The sequence below is a fragment of the Corylus avellana genome, chromosome ca3 (assembly GCF_901000735.1).
Source record: "Corylus avellana chromosome ca3, CavTom2PMs-1.0".
Lineage (NCBI taxonomy): Eukaryota > Viridiplantae > Streptophyta > Magnoliopsida > Fagales > Betulaceae > Corylus > Corylus avellana.
In genome coordinates, this window is record NC_081543.1 from 38,343,469 (window position 1) to 38,362,879 (window position 19,411).

The window sequence follows — 19,411 nt, forward strand, 5'->3', positions numbered from 1 at the left end:
GTCGTTTTTATGTTTTTAAAAAATTTGTTGTATTTGGGATATTTGCTAAAAGAGTGGGCTAATAGGACATATCAAGTAATGCCGGATATATCCACTCGGACAATAATCGAGTTCGACTAGGCGTATCATAAGGGATTTACCTTTTTTTTTGGTTGCTTGGTGCATATTAGATCAAAAATGATTATTGAATTAGGTATAACTAATTTCTATTAAAAAATATTTTTTTATCAAATAGATTGACTCTCTGGTCAAATTTTGTGTAATTTAGTAGTAAGAAGGATTCCATTAATCTTATTTATCCAAATTGTATTTGTTAATATTTTTATTTTGAGAAGAGAAAACAAAAAAGGAAATAAAATTTTTTTATCAAACAATGTAGCTTATTAATCCCATTGAAGAATAAAGTGAAAACCTTTTTTTTTTTTAAAAAAAAAAAAAAATTTAGTAAATAATGTGATAAACATCATGAAAATTATTATATCATTTTATAAACGTATATATGACACAAAAATTATCCCATTTATATTTTAGTGACTTACATGATAAATTTCACTTGGATCACTCTTTCAAGCCCAAAACTTGAATGGCCTTTTAGTGAGTTCAGCTCTTGCGGGACCAAGCCCAAATATAGCTGCAGAACGAGGAGGGGTACTTCTCCTATGGATTGCACTTTTGAGGACCGGCTTCGGTTCAAGCTGTTTTAGCTCTGTGAATCTGCATATTTTAGCAACCAATCCAAAAGGGTACTAACAATTTTCCTTCTTCTGTACCAATTCTTTCTGTTTGTTATGATATGCATCACTTTCTGGTTCGTTTGTTTCCTCTCTATTAATTCTGACATGTGAAAAGCCTCAGTATTGTCTTCAAGTGTGTTCTTTTTGTTTGTATTAGTAGTGTTGTTGTCGTTGTTCTTCTTTTGAATCTTGAAATTAAAGGGTTTGGGTAGGATTTCTCGAATCAGGCTTGAATTTTCTGTAATGGGTCATTCAGGGACAGATAATATCCAAGAAAAATTGAACCCAGATTGGGAAAAAGCGCTCCATCAGTACGAACATGTCATATCCTCTGGGAATGAGGCTATGCGAATAAAGGGCACAATTAAGCTAGCCCATATCGCTAAATATGCCCCTGAAATTATATTAGCCTGTGCCATACCGATCCTAGCCGAACTTCTCAGCAATGGACCTTCACCTTCTAATAATTCGAGTCAGCCTATTCAAGAATCTGCTGTACATTGCTTAAAATGTATTGCTCATCGAGGTGATGGTGGGTTGGAAACAGAGATAGGGGAATCCTGTGCTATACAATCTATACTGAGGTTATTGCCAGATTCTGATAATGGTTTTCGGAGAGTTATGATAAAATGTTTGTGGATTCTTGTCAATTTTAGTAGTATGAATCGCGAGATAGTAGCTAGAAATGGTGGACTGGAAATTATCATCAATATGTTAAATTTATACAGGGATGCTACTAGGAGGTACTTGTTGAAGATTCTGAGTGCGTTGACATTGTTGAGAGAGGTTAGGAGGGTCCTTACCAGTTTAGGAGGCCTTCACTTTCTTGTTGAGGCTGCTAGATGTGGTAGCATGGTCTCTAGGGAAAGAGCTTGTCAAGCAATGGGGTTGCTTGGGGTTACAAGACGTGTGAGGCGTATGCTTGTTGAATTAGGTGTTATACCGGTGCTTGTTGAGTTGTTCCGAGATGGGGATAGCAGTACAAAACTTGTTGTGGGTAATTCTCTCGGTGTGATCTCCACTCATATTGATTACATTAGGCCTGTTGCTCAAGCTGGGGCAATACCTTTATATGCTGAACTTCTTCGGGGACCCTAACCTATTGGTAGGGATATTGCGGAGGATGTGTTTTGTATACTGGCTGTTGCAGAAGTGAATGCAGTTGAGATTGCTGAGCACTTGGTCAGGATTCTGAGAGAAGGTGATGATGAAGCAAAGGCTGCAGCTGCTGATGTTTTTTGGGATCTCTCAGGTTACAAGCACGCGGTATCTGTTGTGCGAAATTTGGGTGCAATTCCACTTCTAGTTGAGCTTTTGAGAGAGGGAAATAGTGAAGTTAAGGAAAAAGTGTCTGGGGCTATTGCCCAATTGAGTTATGATGAGGCAGATCGAGTGGCACTTGCGAATGCGGGAGTAATCCCGTTTCTCATTGAATTGATGCATGATGACTCTGAGGAACTGAGGGATAATGCTGCAGAGGCTCTTATCAATTTCTCTGAAGATCCATTGCACTGTAATAGAATATCTGAAGCAATTGATATTCCTGATTTCCAAAATATGCAGAATACGCTAAGTCGGATTTGTGCATCTGAGCACATGGTTAGATCTTTGAGACGGATTCGTGCTTCTGATGAGCGCATGGTTAGATCTTTGAGACGGATGAGCATTGACCAGCTTACTTGGGACCCAGATCGTGTCTAATTGTTCAAATGGTATCCCCTTTAATCTCAACTCTTTTATCAATTTCGTACATAGTAGCAATGTATATGCTTTTCTTTGTCCCTTTGTTTTTCCTTCTTTCTTATCTTTTTCAAAGAGCTAGTGCCTTGTTTGCATATTGACGTTCAAACTGCTAGGGTATATATTTGCTGCCCTGTGGGTTCAAAACCTTGTTGGTGTAGGCACGTGGGGAGCTTGATGTTTACATTGTATACGGTTTCTGAGATCAAATGTACAAGTTATAAGCACGATGAAAAGAGTTATATTTTGCGCCTAGTTTTTCTTCTGGATCTATTCCATAAATCAAATGATTCTAATTGAAATCGGTTGTTTGAAATACATATTGCAGCTACTTCTGTTGAATAACTATGGGGCCTGTAGAGTGTAGACCCATAACTCTATATTTTTTGAATTGTTAATTGCATTACCAATTAATTATCTTCTATTAGTAAAAAAAAAAAAAACTGAATTCAGAAGAACAAGACAGCGTGAGCAAGGGGAGTGGCACCACAGCATTTACAGATCTATGCTGACAACAACCTTAAAAGCCATGGCACATTATAACTTAGTTCTATTTGACCTATCAAAAGAAATGAAGGAAAAAATAAACCAAGATCTCTGTAAACTTTTTATTACATGGAAGCCAAAATGTTCAAATGAATTGCTTACTGTATGATTGTATTGAGCCAAAATGTTCGCATGCTGAGCTTCTTCTGAATTTCAAAAGCATTATTGTTCTTCTGATTAGGAGAATCAAAGCATCTTTTTATCATCAGTTTGTCCTCTCCATTTGCTGAAAGCTAAGTAGATGATCAAGCAGAATTTCCTGAAGAAAAAAGGAGAAAAGAGAAGTACAGGGTGGGGTGTTCTTGGAGCGCCAGCTTTTTGACATATGGAGATCAAGGATTATGTTGTAGGGAAGATGAGTTATATATTTGCAATAAGATCCAGGAGTGGTAATGATTTTTGGTATTTAGTTGCTGATCTTATCTAATTTGTGATGAAGAGATTACTAGGTATGATAAACCACACTTCTATTCCACCATTATCCTGCTTGCTAATGTGGCAGTGTTAATTAGCTACGGGACTCTTGCAAAATGAGAAAGAGTCACTGAAAACTATTGGTCCCAAAAAAACCTCGTATAGAGAGTGTATCTTAGACTTTACCTTATTTTTGGAGGGAGCGACCATTTTTAATGTGAAAGAGAATTAGCCTTTGGATGCTTACCACATGGCGGGACTGAAGATGTCTTATTTTTTATGAAGTGAGAGAGAAGTATTATATGTATTACTTAGTCATGCAAATTTGAGTGTTTCAACTTCACTCTTTTTATGTGTGTAGATGCAATTTGTTGAGAAAATAAATCATATGAAACAACCTACTAGCACAAACCCACTAGATGAATAACTACACCATTGATCAGGCAACTTCAGCCCACCCCACCATGTGACAAGCTTCCAGAAGCTATATTCTCTCTCACGTTAAAAAGGGTCGCTCTCTCCAAAAAAAAATAAAAAAAAGTGTAGAATCGATTATTGTGTTCACCACTGATCAATTTAGTGTTGATTACTTTTATAAAAAAATAAAAATAAAAAAATAAAAAATTGGCAACTTTACTGTGGTAGGGTAATCACAACTATCCTAAATTCATGAATCGATTAGTTGAATGCTGTGAGAAAAAACAGTGTATTTACTTCTGATTTTTTTTTTTTTTTTTTGCTTTTTTGTTTCACGAGCTATATGTGCAGGTGTTTGATTCCATTCACTTGAAAGACCGTTAAATGAAAATATGAACGAGATGCAAATGGATTGTTTTGAAGGTGGGGTTAACGCATCTCAAGAGAAATGAACAATTGGAGATACTCTTGGTTAAAACTGGATACAATCCGGAGGTAGAAGAGAGGGGAGGATTGACACACCGCGGTTATTGGAGAGGCAACCCAAAGCAATATCAAAGGAGAAGACAATTTCCTGCAACACGATGTAGTGCCTATTTTTGGCAATGTCTTGTGGGGATAGCAATTTTAACTTTTTTGCATCTTGATTCCACCGATTGATATCCATTGCACAAAAGCATTGAGTCATTGACAAATGAATGTGACTTATTTGTCCATAGAGCCTTATCAGTAAAAAAAGTTTATCACTTCTTATTTAAGGAAGTGTAATTCAAGAGACTCAAAATATAATCTTTGTCCATGTCCATGAGATGAAAAAGGAAAGAGGGAAAAAAATATTTAGTCGAAACATTTTCAATTTATTTACAAAATATACAGAGAAATTCTATTGCATGACAAGATAGATACAACTTATTGAAATTTATATATAACCTATTACTAGGAAGGACAAAAATGCTATCTTTTGACAGAGAACTGAATGTTGATAGAGAACTTTTCTTCCTTCTCTTTGCCTCTCCATTTAGAACTTGGTTGGGAATCTCTTGAGTCATGATCATGGACTTAAAGCACAATCAAATAGCTTTCTGAAGATACAAACTCCATAGACCATAGCAATGTTTTTCCCCCAAACACTACACGTTTCTGCATGCTTATAACTAAGCTCTAGAATGGTTAGAAAAAATGGAAACTTCATCATTGTATCTGCAAGAATGAAGGCATTAACAATCTAAGATAGACTGCACTGCATTCAGGTCACCAGGCCGATCTGCCATGTGAAGATCTTCCCAGTGTTCAATTTATGAGAATTACTCATTTTGCGTCTGCTCCGATTATCGTGTTTGATTTCATTCACTTAACCCTCTCATCCACACAGTTTTTTCTACAAGCAGGTGATAGGCCTAGGCATTACTTTATTTTCCTTTCAAAAATTTTGGAGGTCACCCCCCCACCCACCTACTGTCTAACCCCCACAAAACCCAAATGGCCAAAACTCATAACATTGATATGACAACAATACCATGACAAAGAAAGTGACGAAATTCTTACCAAGATCTGCCAATGAAAAACAAAAAGAAAAATTACATTTTACCCCCTAAAGTTGACATCGTTTTTCAATTCGAACACTAAAGTTTTAATTTTTGCAATCCACCCCCCAAAGTTTCAAATTTTTGCAATTTGACCAATTGTATCAAAAACTTCCCATATTGACCCTAATTTTTATTTTTTAAAATTTTATTAAAAAAAATTTAAAAAAATTCGGGGTGGCCGTGGCCACCCTTTTGGCCCTCTGGGCATTTTTGCACTCCCAAATTTGTTTTTTTTTTTCTTCATAAAAATAAAAAATAAAAATAAAAATTATGGGCAATATGATAATTTTTGGATAATATTGGTTGAATTAAAAAAAATTAAAACTTTATGGAGATGAATTGCAAAAATTAAAACTTTAGTGTTCAAATTGAAAAACGCTGTCAACTTTGGGAGTGTAAACTGTAATTTTCCCAAAACAAAATATACCCAAAAATTCTTACCCCTTTTCGAAATCAAACAAAAAACCACCAACAAGAAAACCCATCAAGATTTTAGCCCCAACAAAACCTATACCCATTCAGCCTACCTCAAATGGTGGCCGGCGCTACTGCTTCGTGGTGGCCAGCAGTTTGGGAATTGGGAGAGAGAGAGAGAAACTGGTTCGGGTCGGCGCTGCTTCTGCTTTGTGGTGGCCGGCGCTCCTGCTTCGTGGTGGCCGACGGCGTAGCCACTGGATGGTATGACAGGCGGTGGCGGATGGTGGTGGCGGCCGGATGTGGGTGGGAGGGAGTAGGAGAAATTGAGAGAGGGAGAGAGAGAGGGGTGGGAGATTTGGGATTTTCATTGTTGTTCATTGTTTTTTTTTGTTTTAAAATAGTCAGGATGGTTAACCAGGTTTGGTTAACCAGGCCTACTTTTTTTTCATTTGAAAATGCCGACAGGGGAGAGAGTAGAGATATAATTTTTTTTTTTTTTTTATTTTAAAATACTTGCCACGTGGACATTTATGGCTAAAACATGGACTTAATATTGCAACCAAGCATTTCCCTAAAATAATATGCAAAAATTGGTGGCTTTGTGTCAATGCGTTGAACCCATGAAAAGTGGGTAAATATGCTGAAAAGTCTATAAATATGCTGAGCTTCTTATTCTTCATAGGATTCTTATAGAATTAATACATTTGCACCTTCTTCAAAACCCCAGCTTCTTCTGTCAAGCATTTTTCAAGAATATGAAGGCAAGCCATCTAGTCTTGGAAACAGTACTGTTTCTTTTTCTTTATGGCCAGGGGCGGAATCTGCAGGGGGCGTCATGTTCGTCCCTCCTCCTCCCTTATTCATGCTTTGGCCCCGATGAGAAATCCTGATTCCATCCCGCTTTACGGTTTATTGTGATGCATGCATATTAATGTTAAAGAAAGCTAGCTAGCACACAGCCTCTTCATAATTCACCCAACAAAAATAACTTGCAAAACTCCTTCAATTAGATTCAAACTAAATGTCGATTACACGTTTTAACTTGAATTTCTATTAACAAATCAAAGATTTACAAAACTCCATTTATATGATCTGATTTACGTTTTGCAGCAAAAGATAGTCATTAAGGTGCAAGTGGTCTGTGACAGATGCCGGACCAAAGCCTTGAAGATAGCTGCTGCAGCAGATGGTACATATTCCTATAATCTTAGCTACGTTTTCGTCTTTCACCTATTTCAATTAAATATTTTACTTGTTAGGCTTCACGTTTGAGCCGACATGTAGGGGCCGAGAAAGTGTACGTAAAAGTATTATTAAATGATTAAATTTATTCCTCTCTTATGGTGATAATGAGTTTATCTCCCAAGTTGCTTATATTTTCTCTTGGCTTATAGGGGTTATATCAGTGGCTTTAGAAGGGCCAGACAGAGATCAAGTGGTGGTGATTGGAAATGAAGTTGATGTACCTTGCTTGACCAGTTCTCTGAGGAAGAAGGTCGGCCATGCCAGCATAGTAAGCGTGGAGGAAGTCAAACCAAAACCTAAACCTGAGGAGAAGAAAGAAGAAGACAAGAAAGATGAAAAAAAATGTCCATGTCCACCACCTATGTGTAAATGTCCACCACCAATGTGTACATGTCCACCACCAATGTGTACATGTCCACCACCAATGTGTACATGGCCTCCACCACCTATGTGTACATGTCCACCACCAATGTGTACATGTCCACCACCAATGTGTACATGGCCACAACCTCGTAACCAACCTCAGCTCGTGTTTTATGATCGTGATCCCTCCAACCCAACTTGCACCATCATGTGACCGAATAAATCTAGTTCTCTTATTTCTTTTTAACTAAGAGAAACTTTACTTACCCTCCCTGAAGTGTAAGCAGTTTTGTAATCATAACCTCGAAATTAAAAAATTAATTAGCAATGTCGAAGGCCTTGGACCCACCCATGGGCATGCCTTGGGTCACCATAATTTTCACTTTTTTTAGGGGCCGGGGGATTTTAACAAAAAAAAAATTGTGAAATTAGAAGGGGCTGAGCACATGAGATACCGACATTGCCAATTTTTAAAATTCGAGGGTGATTGTATATTCGCTTATATTTCGAAAGGTGTAAGTAGAGTTTTTCCTTTTAAATATCTTTCTCTGTAACTTATTTGTTTAGCTTTCATCAGACATTCTGAGATGTATATCTTTTTTAAACTTGTTGTGTATGATAGTTTATGTTACCTAGTAATTAAATTTGCAGCTTTCAGAATTTATTTTCTTGTAAGATATTAAAATACTCTTCAATAAAAACATCAATGATTTGTACCATATTAAGTCACATCTATTGCTTAATTAATTGTTGTTTTGTAGAGATCAATGCCAAAGAATTATAATCAACTCTAAGTTTCGAATTTGGATTTGCTCAAGTGTTGGTCCAGCTAAACTAAGTTGCTGAGGATGAATCTCTGGCTCTGATATTATATTAAATTATTGTTTATTCTAAAAGCCTAAACTTATAGAAATATATAATTTTAATCATTTAATTAATACTTTAACAATTTAGAAGTGGTATTACGAGACTAATTAAATTTTCAGCCAAAAGTTCTCTCTCCCTTTCAATTTTGTACAGCTTTTGGAATAGGACTGCATGCGAACCTTGACAAAGAATTAATGCACTTTGGAGGTCATCTCGCATGACCGTTGAGTTAAGTCGTTGGCAAAGAGAGAAAAGTTAAAGTACAACCAATACTCTACGTACGGATCTCACATCATCATAAGTTGGCATGGATGAGTGCCTTTTGGTTTTTCCCTATTATTCAATATTCTAACAACCAACAAAAACTCCTATTATTTAATGTTTTGCGAGTATTTTGTTTGTTTGTTAAAGAGAATGTTTTAACAAACTAAGCGTAGCTAATGATAGATACATGTTCTTTTTCTTTTTCATTTTTTTGTTAATTAATTAGAGAGTGATAATTGAGGTACCTAGTGCTTCCTATCATGATCGTCCCCATTGCTAAGATAGTGCCTCGATCTGGATTTTTTATGGTACGTAGGGCCTCCGGTGTGAGTAATATTCTATCTTCTTTTTCATCTTTTCCTTTGGTGTGTGAGAAATTAAATAGTAGTGGACCACACACAAGTATTGTATATCCAAAATATTCTCCGGCCGGCTCCTTCATTGCTTCCATGAAAATGAAATATGAACCAATTGACAAGCATGTTTCGTCTCACCATGAAAGCCACACCACAACAAGTCAACAACATTGAAAGAATTACATGCCCTGCCATGCCCATGGCTGTTGCTATATATTGCTTTCGATCATCTTCTTTGGCCCGCGATAAAAGACGACTTGGATCAGACGAGAGATCTTATCGGGTGTACGTTGAATGAAGCTTTTAGAGTAAGGCAAAGGTAAAGCATGCATATATGGTCCTGCACATTTGGACAAAGTCGTTTACTTCAAAAGTACGCAGCCATATATTTTGTTTTTGTTCAGTGATTTCAAGGAAATTCACACGTGGTTGGCTTGTAATTCAGTGGTGGAACCACGTTACCCCTTGCGGGTGCCGACACCCCAAAGGATTTTAAAATTTTATTTTATTATTTTATTTTTTTTTAACCCACGGCACCCTCAAAATAAAAAAAAATCTTTTTACAATTTTACCTACCCATTACCCAAGACAACCCTTCTCCCGCACCCCCATTTAGCCCACGGCAACCCTTCTCAGTTCTCCCGCACCCCCATTTAACCCACGGCAACCCTTCTCCAGCACCAAAAAAAAAATAAAAATCTCTAAGACGCTCTCTCTCAAACTCTCTCTAGTCTCTTCGTTCTCTGTTCTTTCTATCACAGATTCACAGGTAACTCCTCATCTCCTCCTCCCTGGCTTCTCAGTCGCTTTTGTAGTTTTATGTTACAGTTTTAGATTTTTGTTCTAGTTTCTTTCTTTTACCTAGTTTTAATTTTGGATTTTTTGATTTATTTTATCAGTTTCTTGAGGTTGTATGGTGGAGAACTCAGAACTGGAGAACAGGAAAAGGCGTTGATGCAGTTGCCAAATTAGGTCTTGATCTGATCTCTCTGATTATTAATTGAATTCCCACATATTTATCTTTTATGACTATTTGTAATTTTTTTGTTGTTTTCGTTTAATTATCTTCTGTTTGGTTGCCTAGAAAATTGAATAAAGTTAGTAAGCCTATATGTATCAATGTATGTATAATGTATTAATGTATCTATGGATTCTAGTTATGAAAGAAGTTTTTAATCAATGATTCTCCTACTGCTAGGGAAGATATTATCAAATGGGGATAAAAGAATGGAAAGGTAAAACCGTAGAAAGATAGAAGTTGTTTTATGCAAAATATACTGGGATGCGATGGTCAAAACCCATAGGAACTAACTACTAAGCGAGATTTGACTATTCAGTCTAATCGTGATAGGCTTTGTGTTATATTGCCAGAGTTGATTTTTCTGTATTTGAATTTTTTAGATTATAGCAAGAAAAGGAAAGAAACAATACTCATGGAAGGTTTTTGGAGAAATTCTTGGGATTTTGGAGGAGCTTAAGGTAAATTGTAAATGTTGTTTTGTTTCACCAAATTTTGATGCTTTGGTTGAAACCATGACTTAATTTATATTTTGCTCCCTTTACAGGAAGAGGGTTTGGGAGAAAAGTTCAAATACTTTGGTATTTTCTACAATTCAGTTAATTTGGCCCTTTTGGGTCCGGTGGGTTCTTAAGAAATCGAAATCAAAGACACTCTCTCTATCTTCTCAGGTGAGTCACAACCCTAGTAATTTCCTAAACCCTAAACTTTTGTGCTACATTTTTTATTCATCCTCTATTTAATTTGTGGGTTTTAAACTTTAATGTTTATTTTGTTGCTTATATTCATATAAACTTTGATTAAACATTAATTTAATTTCACTATTAATTTGAATGATTGAATAAACTTTAATATCCGTATGATTGCTTAATTTGTTGTTTAATATTTATAAACTTTGATTATCTCTTACAGGGTCGTGATTTAACTTGAAAATTTTAAGTTCATGAATCATGTCAAAATTTAAAACTATCGATTCATTCTTCAAAAGGAAAGAAGCCGACATTTCGAAAAGTAATACACTGTTGGAATCTAATGCCGAAACTTCAAATCCCAATGAGTGTCATCTTAAATCTCTAAGGGTTGAAGATGAAGAACATCCTTTTGAATCTCCAATTGCGGAAACACAAGAGATTTATTTTAAATCATCCACACTCAATGTTAATGAAGTTGATGTTTCTTCTATTTCTATAAAGCGAGATCCAGGATTACGTCCTCCGATGTGGGACTATCCAGTCAATCGACGTGATGAAATAAGACGGGCTTATTTGAAAGATGGTCCAAATCGATTTATTCTTACAAATTATCCACTTTCTAGGCCAGAAAATCACCCTCGTCGCTTTCAAGCCTCTTGGTTCACACAATTTCCTTGGCTTGAGTATTCTCATTCTAAGGATGCTGTATATTGTCTACCATGTTATCTTTTTACTATGAAAAGAGATGCACGTCCTGGATGGGATGTATTTACTATCAAGGGATTTAGAAATTGGAGAAAAGTTTATGAGGGAAAAAATTGTGCCTTTTTGACTCATATTGGGGAGGATCCTTGTTCACCTCATAATAATGCTATGAAATCTTATGAGGATTTACAAAATCAATCACTGCATATCGATAAAGTATTAAATGCACAAAGTACCGAACAAAGTCAAAATAATCGACTATGTGTGAAAACTTCTATTGATGTTGTTTGGTGGCTTGCATTTCAAGGATGTCCTTATAAAGGTCATGATGAGACTCTTGATTCAAAAAATCGAGGTAATTTTCTTGAGATGATTAAGATTTTGGCATCATATAATGTTAAAGTTGCAACTTGTATTAGGGTGAAAGTTCAAGTCTAGAAATAAGAATCTTAGCTCACTCATTTCCCAATGAGATCGGATTGATTTGAGAGAGTGTCTGCGATTCCCATCATCTCAGCTCTTTCACTATAATCACGTCTAGTTATAAGTGGTTTTGTAATCATAACTTCGAAATTCAAAAATTAATTTGCAATGTCGAAGGCCTTGGACTCACCCATGAGCATGTCCTGGGTCACCATACTTTTCACTTTTTTTAGGGGCCGGGGGATTTTAACAAAAAAAAAATTGTGAAATTAGAAGGGGCCGCACACATGAGATACCGACATTGCAAATTTTTAAAATTCGAGTGTGTAATTGTATATTCGCTTATATTTCGAGAGTGCAAGTGGAGTTTTTCCTTTTAAATATCTTTCATTGTAACTTATTTGTTTAGCTTTCATCTAGCATTCTGAGATGTATATCTTTTTTAAACTTGTTGCGTATGATAGTTTATGTTACCTAGTAATTAAATTTGTAGCTTTCAGAATTTATTTTCTTGTAAGATATATATTAAAATACTCTTAAATGAAGACATCAATGATTAGTACCACATTAAGTCACATCTATTGCTTAATTAATTGTTGTTTTGTAGAGATCAATGCCAAAGAATTATAATCAACTCTATCTTTCGAATTTGGATTTGCTCAAGTGTTGGTCTAGCTAAATTAAGTTGCTGAGGATGGATCTCTGGCTCTGATATTATATTAAATCACTGCTTGTTTTAAAAGTCTAAGCTTATAAGAATATATAAATTTAATCATTTAATCAATATTTTAACAATAAAAAAATGGTATTACGAGACTAATAAAATTTTGAGTCAGAAGTTCTCTCTCCCTTACAATTTTGTACAGCCTTTGGAATAGGACTGCATGCGAACCTTGACAAATAATTAATGCACTTTGGAGGTCATCTCGCATGACCGTTGAGCTAAGTCGTTGGCAAAGAGAGAAAAGTTAAAGTACAACCAATACTCTACGTACGGATCTCACATCATCATAAGTTGGCATGGATGAGTACCTTTTGGTTTTTCCCTATTATTCAATATTCTAACAACCAACAAAAACTCCTATTATTTGATGTTTTGCGAGTATTTTGTTTGTTTGTTAAAGAGAATGTTTTAACAAACTAAGCGTAGCTAATGATAGATACATGTTCTTTTTCTTTTTCATTTTTTCGTTAATTAATTAGAGAGTGATAATTGAGGTACCTAGTGCTTCCTATCATGATCGTCCCCATTGCTAAGATAGTGCCTCGATCTGGAATTTTTATGGTACGTAGGGCCTCCGGTGTGAGTAATATTCTATCTTCTTTTTCATCTTTTCCTCTGGTGTGTGAGAAATTAAATAGTAGTGGACCACAGACAAGTACTGTATATCCAAAATATTCTCCGGCTTCTTCATTGGTTCCATGAAAATGAAATATGAACCAATTGACAAGCATGTTTCGTCTCACCATGAAAGCCACACCACAACAAGTCAACAACATTGAAAGAATTACATGCCCTGCCATGCCCATGGCTGTTGCTATATATTGCTTTCGATCTTCTTCTTTGGCCCGCGATAAAAGACGACTTGGATCAGACGAGAGATCTTATCGGGTGTACGTTGAATGAAGCTTTTAGAGTAAGGCAAAGGTAAAGCATCCATGTATGGTCATGCACATTTGGACAAAGTCGTCTTACTTCAGAAGTACGCTGCCATATATTTTGTTTTTGTTCAATGATTTCAAAGAAATTTACATGTGGTTGGCTTGTATTAGGGTGAAAGTTCGACTCTAAAAATAAAAACCTTAGCTCACTCATTTCCTGCCGAGACCGGATTGACTTGAGAGAGCGTTTGCGATCAGTGGTGGATACATGCAGGGGCGCCTGCCCTGCAAAAATCCTGAAAAAAAAAAGTTTACACCCCAAATTTTTGAGGTTTTTTAAGCCCTCTTCCTCTTTCAGCCCCTACTATTTTTCTTTCTTCTTATTCTTCTACTTTGTTTGCTTAGAGAAAATAAAAAGAAAAGAAATATATAGCATTCTGATTCTTATTTTCTTTTCTTCTCTTGCTTCTTCTTTTGGTTGGCTTCTCTCTTCTTCAATTGATTATTTTTAGACTTGGATTTGATTTACTCTCTCAAGACCTTTTATGGACATGAATTTGAAGAAGAAAGGTGAAAGGCTTTTGTAAATGTGAGAAATGAAAAATAAGGAGAAGATGCTGATAGCTAGGCATGGGTCTGAAGGATGCTAGCTGGCGCGTCAGTCCCAAAGCCATAAGTCCATACCCACTAAATTTCACTCTCTCGAAGTCTCTCATCTCTCCAAGACCCACTTTCCTTTTTTTTTTCTTTTCTTTTGTTTTTGTTTTTTTGTTTTTTTTGTTTTTTTTTTCAACCCACATAGGTAGCATTTCAACCACTTAAACTAATCTTCTTTTCTTATTAGTATGTTTTTGCTCTAGAAAAGATATTAGATGCTAGTGTGAAAGACAATATCTTTAAAAAAATTGCATATTATTGATAGATAATTAAATATTAGAAGTAATTAATTGAAATAATATTGTGTTTTAAATAAATATTTATATATGTTGGTTTTTGGGTAAATCAGAGTAATGCTGTAAGTAAGATTCATGTCGTTCTCTTATTTTCAAAAGTACATAGATTTTTTTTTTTTTTGTTGACATGAGAAGTATATAGATTTTAAAATCACTATTCAATTTGGAATGAATCACTATTAATTTTTGATATAATACATCACATTTGGAGATAAAATAGAGGTATAGTCTTGCTATAGTGTTACTTGATCAAATAAACAATATTAAAATATAACATTATATTATATTAATTAATTATTAATCACACTTTCTACACCTACAAAAAAAAAATATCCTATCTTCGCCACTGTCTGTGATTTCCATCATCTCAGCTCTTTCACTATGATCAGGTCTAGTTAGAATTGATAGAAACAATTTGTCTCACTGCATTATGACTTTTTGATTAGGAAAAAAAGAAGCTTTACGTACTGTACCAACAATTAACATTAATCATCGAGCTTCCTTGAATTTGTTTCCAGATGCATGACGTAAATGATGACAATTGTAAAAATCACTCTCTTTGAATCGAAGCTTTTTCAATAGTTTATATTTAATTTCAAGTTTCTCATGTAAAAGGGAAAGAAAATGAAATTAAATATGAATCATTGAAAACAGAACCTAATTAGCCAATCAAATCCTTGGTATTTTAGTATTTGAATTATCATTTCATATTGTGCATGGGGTACTTGGATTGTTATCAGGTTGATGTAAAGGGTTTTGAGAGCTCAGCAATCCGTCCGTTGTGTATATCTTTTTCTTAGGCAGATTTATTCAAAACTTTCACTTTAAGTTGACATTAACCTTTTTTCTCAATCTTTTTCGTTGCTCCTATCAATGAATGGAGGTGTCCATCTTTCTAATTGACTACACATGCGGGTTCGTTAAAATTTGATTTAGATTGATATGAAATGTCATTAAATAGATTCCTCTTACTTTTCTTTTGGAGATAAAGGGGCCTAATTATATATGTCAAAGCATGGGACCTTAAGCATTATTATCATCATATATATATATATATATTAAGTATATTATTATTATTGGTGTATCCTCTTGAGTGGCTATTTTGCTCTAAGAAAGAAACAGTGAGCGGTTATATATTTAGGTTGGGTGTAAAGGAACGAACACCCATGACTTTATCTATATCGTTAAATATGTTCATAAAACCGTAATTTTTTTATTTCACTTGAAATGGAAAATATACTGTCACCCTTCTAATAAAAGATGGTCAGTGGTGGGTTCTTTGACTTGGCCTTTACTTTCTTGGTGAGAGGAGAGCAGTAGTAATTACTGTGGATTATGCATACAATTAATTTATATTATTTACACAATTAAAAGAAATAGTTACATATAATTTTTGGTACTTTGAAAATGGTTATGAGAGCAGTTTGAGTAACTTGGGTAAAATGAACATGGAGGGTGACTAGTTCAACTGGCCGGATAGATAGGATTTACTGGTCAATGAAGGAAAAGATCTTGTGAGAGAGAAATTGGTTGAGTAAAATTAGGGCAGAAATAACACATGGGTAATTAATATTTAGTAAATTATAGTTTAGATTAAGATTACACGTGAGGGTGAGAACTGAACATTCTGTTTAGATTAAGATTATTTTCTGATCGTTCCCAAGGGGTAGCTCAATTGGTTGTGGACCATGCTTAATGAAGCGGAGGTCACTAGTTCGAATCCCCCTCCCCCTTCCCTTGTGTGGACATGTCAAAAAAAAAAAAAAAAAAGATTATTTTCTGATCGGTCTTTACTGTCAAGGGGTTTTGACTTTACCACTTACCATTTTTCCCCTTTTGCTTTTCTTTTTTTTTTTTTTGTTAAAATAAAATAAAACCAACAAGGATTTATTAGTTTATCATTTTCCTTTTAATTGGTTTGTTACTGTGTTTTTTTTTTCCTGTGCTTTTTATTTTTGAAAAAAGTATTTTGATGTGATATGATATTGAAATTTGACCTTTTTTTTTTTTTAAAGGTGTTTTGTGTTTTAGTTTGTTTTTTAATGTTGTTGTTTGATAAGAAACAACAAAACATAGAAAACACAAATTTTAACAAATTGAGGTTTTTCTTTAAATTGGGTTGAGGAATTTTCTTAAAGTACGTGATTTTCATGTTTATAATTTTAATATAATTAATAGAACGTGTAATATTACTTATATGTATTATTAAAAATGTTTGTGAGAATCATGTGCTCTACAACTAAAAGATAATTTAATAGATAGAGTATATATAATTTCCTCTAAACTCTCTTGAAATAAAACTTTTTTCCATAAAATTTCATATCCATTTAGGTTAACTGTAATGGAATAATGCTGGAAATTATAATTTTATCCCACAATGATGTGGTGGTCCAAACAAACCCTTGTATTAGTCATTGTTAATTTTTTTTTTTTAAAATTAAAAAAAAAAATAAAAATTCAAGGGTTAGTTGGATATGAGAAAGTTGTGAGATAAAAATGTGGTATAAACTATATAACATTTGCATTGTGTAATACTATAAATTACATTTTTATCCAAAAACTACCTCACAACCGATGTAATTTTATTTTATTTATTTTTTTTTTTAAATAATGATCGATCAAAGAGTTAGTTGATACTACTATATCTTATTAGGGGTTTGAGGTTGCATCCTTTTATTTTTATTTATTTTTTATTTTTATTCTTTTACATGGTTGTACAAGGGAAGAGAAATGAAAGATAGTGATTTGAACTAATGACTTTTGTTTGATGAGATGTGACTCTGACTAGATTGAGTTAGTCATTGAAGACTACATCATTTTATCTTAAAACTAATGATAAAAATTAAATTTTTATCACACAACTATATTCTAAGATTGATTGAAATGGTCAGATCATCATGGTTTTGGAATAAAAATATAATTTACAAGTATCATTACTCTTATCTTAATCAAGTAGAGCAGCTAAAGCCACCAAAATCAAGTAAAAAAAAGGGGTTTATTAAGGCATTATTTAAGCGAGAAGACACTTTCGATACTCACTTAATGCGCATGCACCGGAGATATGATCATGATTACCAATCAACTTTAGCAACGACTTATCCCGACTTTTAATACATATACAAAGGTGATGATTTGACTCTTTTTATCCACAAATATATATATATATATATATATATATATATATATATATATATAGCTCTTTTTTACAAGCTTTCTCAAAAAAATAATTTACCAATAAAATGAGAGCATATCTTTTTCACCATAATAAGGGACACGAATCATTTTCCACACAAGTTGGCCTTTTATTTTATTTTTTATTTTTTATTTTTTTTTAAGAGGAGTACTATAACAAAGTACAACAAACATCACATTCACACCAACAAAAAAATTATTAAAAAAAAAAAACTTAAATCTTTACATCAATTTGCTTGAGTGAGAATCCTTATTGATGGACAAGCTCGAGCCACAATAATGCTAGTAAATTTAGTTGTAGCGGCCCTCACGCAAGTTGATCTTACTTGGCTTTTCTATCGTCTATTAACAAGTGATACACTGCATTGAGAAGTAAAATGATGACGGAACACCACTCCGTCTTTATATTGTTTTTCTTTTGTTTTTAGTGCTCATTTGGTTTAATAGTTTTAAAACAGAGTTAACAGAAACACGATTTTTAACTGTTTGGTAAAATTACGATTCAACTTTTAAAATAATACGTTTTTAAAAATGTATTATCTTACCTGCTATGCAAACTCTCTACAATTTTATTTTGCGAGCATATGTTTAGCCTGCAAAATTAAGGGAAATTACGGGACCAAACGCACTCTTACTCGGATAATAAACTTGAAGAATTGTAAAAGCATATATATAGGTGATGGGACCTGCTTTTGTTGTTACTCATCCAGTAATGCATGATAAAGAATCAAAACAACCCTTTCATGTTTGTCATGATTCTTCAATATGCCCCTATTACAATATCCTTGTTTGTTTTTCCTATTTGTTAATAAATAAATAATAAGTCCTTTTAATTTCATTGCTAAAATAGAATTCTTCTTCTCATCAATTTATAGGATTATTTATTTTTATTTTTTGGTAAGAATTTTGTAGGATTACTGAATCATTGATGAAGAAGTAGACATGTTTATTTACATGTTAATAATAATAATCGTGATCAAATTGACAACCACTTGTTAAAATTCAATGTACGTACGTCTGATTACATCACAAATACTTGATTACAAGTACATAGAGTCGGTTTTTGACTGCTCATGATGTTGATGGTTGACAAATGGAAACCCCCCTCCCAAACAATTTTACCTATTTAGATGTCTCAAAATCCTTAGTTTAACACCTTTTTTTTTTGAATTTTTTTTTGAATTTAGTTTATTAATTTGATGACTTGTTATTTGAACGCGTGATTTTTATTTGTATAATTAACCGGAAGCATGATTCTCATATATTTTAAAAATAAATGTCAATTTAATAGAATAGTATCTTGAACATTTTTTCAAACAAATTAAAAGTAAACTTTATCTAATTGTGAAAGAGAAATGCTAAATATTTCAAATTTTTGTTTTAAAAGTTGGTTCTCAAATGACGTATCACAATCCCATGAGTTGGTGGCATATTTTCTAAAATAATAAATCTCATGAGATGATGACACATTATTTGAGAACCAACTTTTAAGAAAAAAAAAAAAAATTAGAATGTATAAGACTTCTCAATTGTTAATGGGCTGTAGCCATGGTTCCCAATTAAGAGTTAGAGCATGTTAAACTTTTTTTTTATTTTTTTGGAAATTGTAAAACATTTGCTCTATTACATACATAAGACTATATATATTAATTATAGCCCGATCTACATTTGTGTCGAATTTGTAGATAATATTAAAAATTATCAATTTTAAAATATTGTGTGTCAAATTCGAATAATATCAGTACATGAGCATAATGTTATATAGTTGGATTATAATTTAATTCATTAAAATAAAATAAAATAAACCAAATCTTTGATTTTATTTTATATTGGAGGAAAAATTGTGTCAGAAATTGGCATTAGGTATGTTATTATTT

At 33.7% G+C, this 19,411-nt stretch overlaps 1 pseudogene; it reads left to right on the forward strand.

The window, feature by feature from the left end:
- Positions 1 to 653: 653 nt before the first annotated feature.
- On the forward strand, positions 654 to 4,538 carry LOC132176519 (U-box domain-containing protein 4-like; annotated as a pseudogene).
- Positions 4,539 to 19,411: the final 14,873 nt, after the last annotated feature.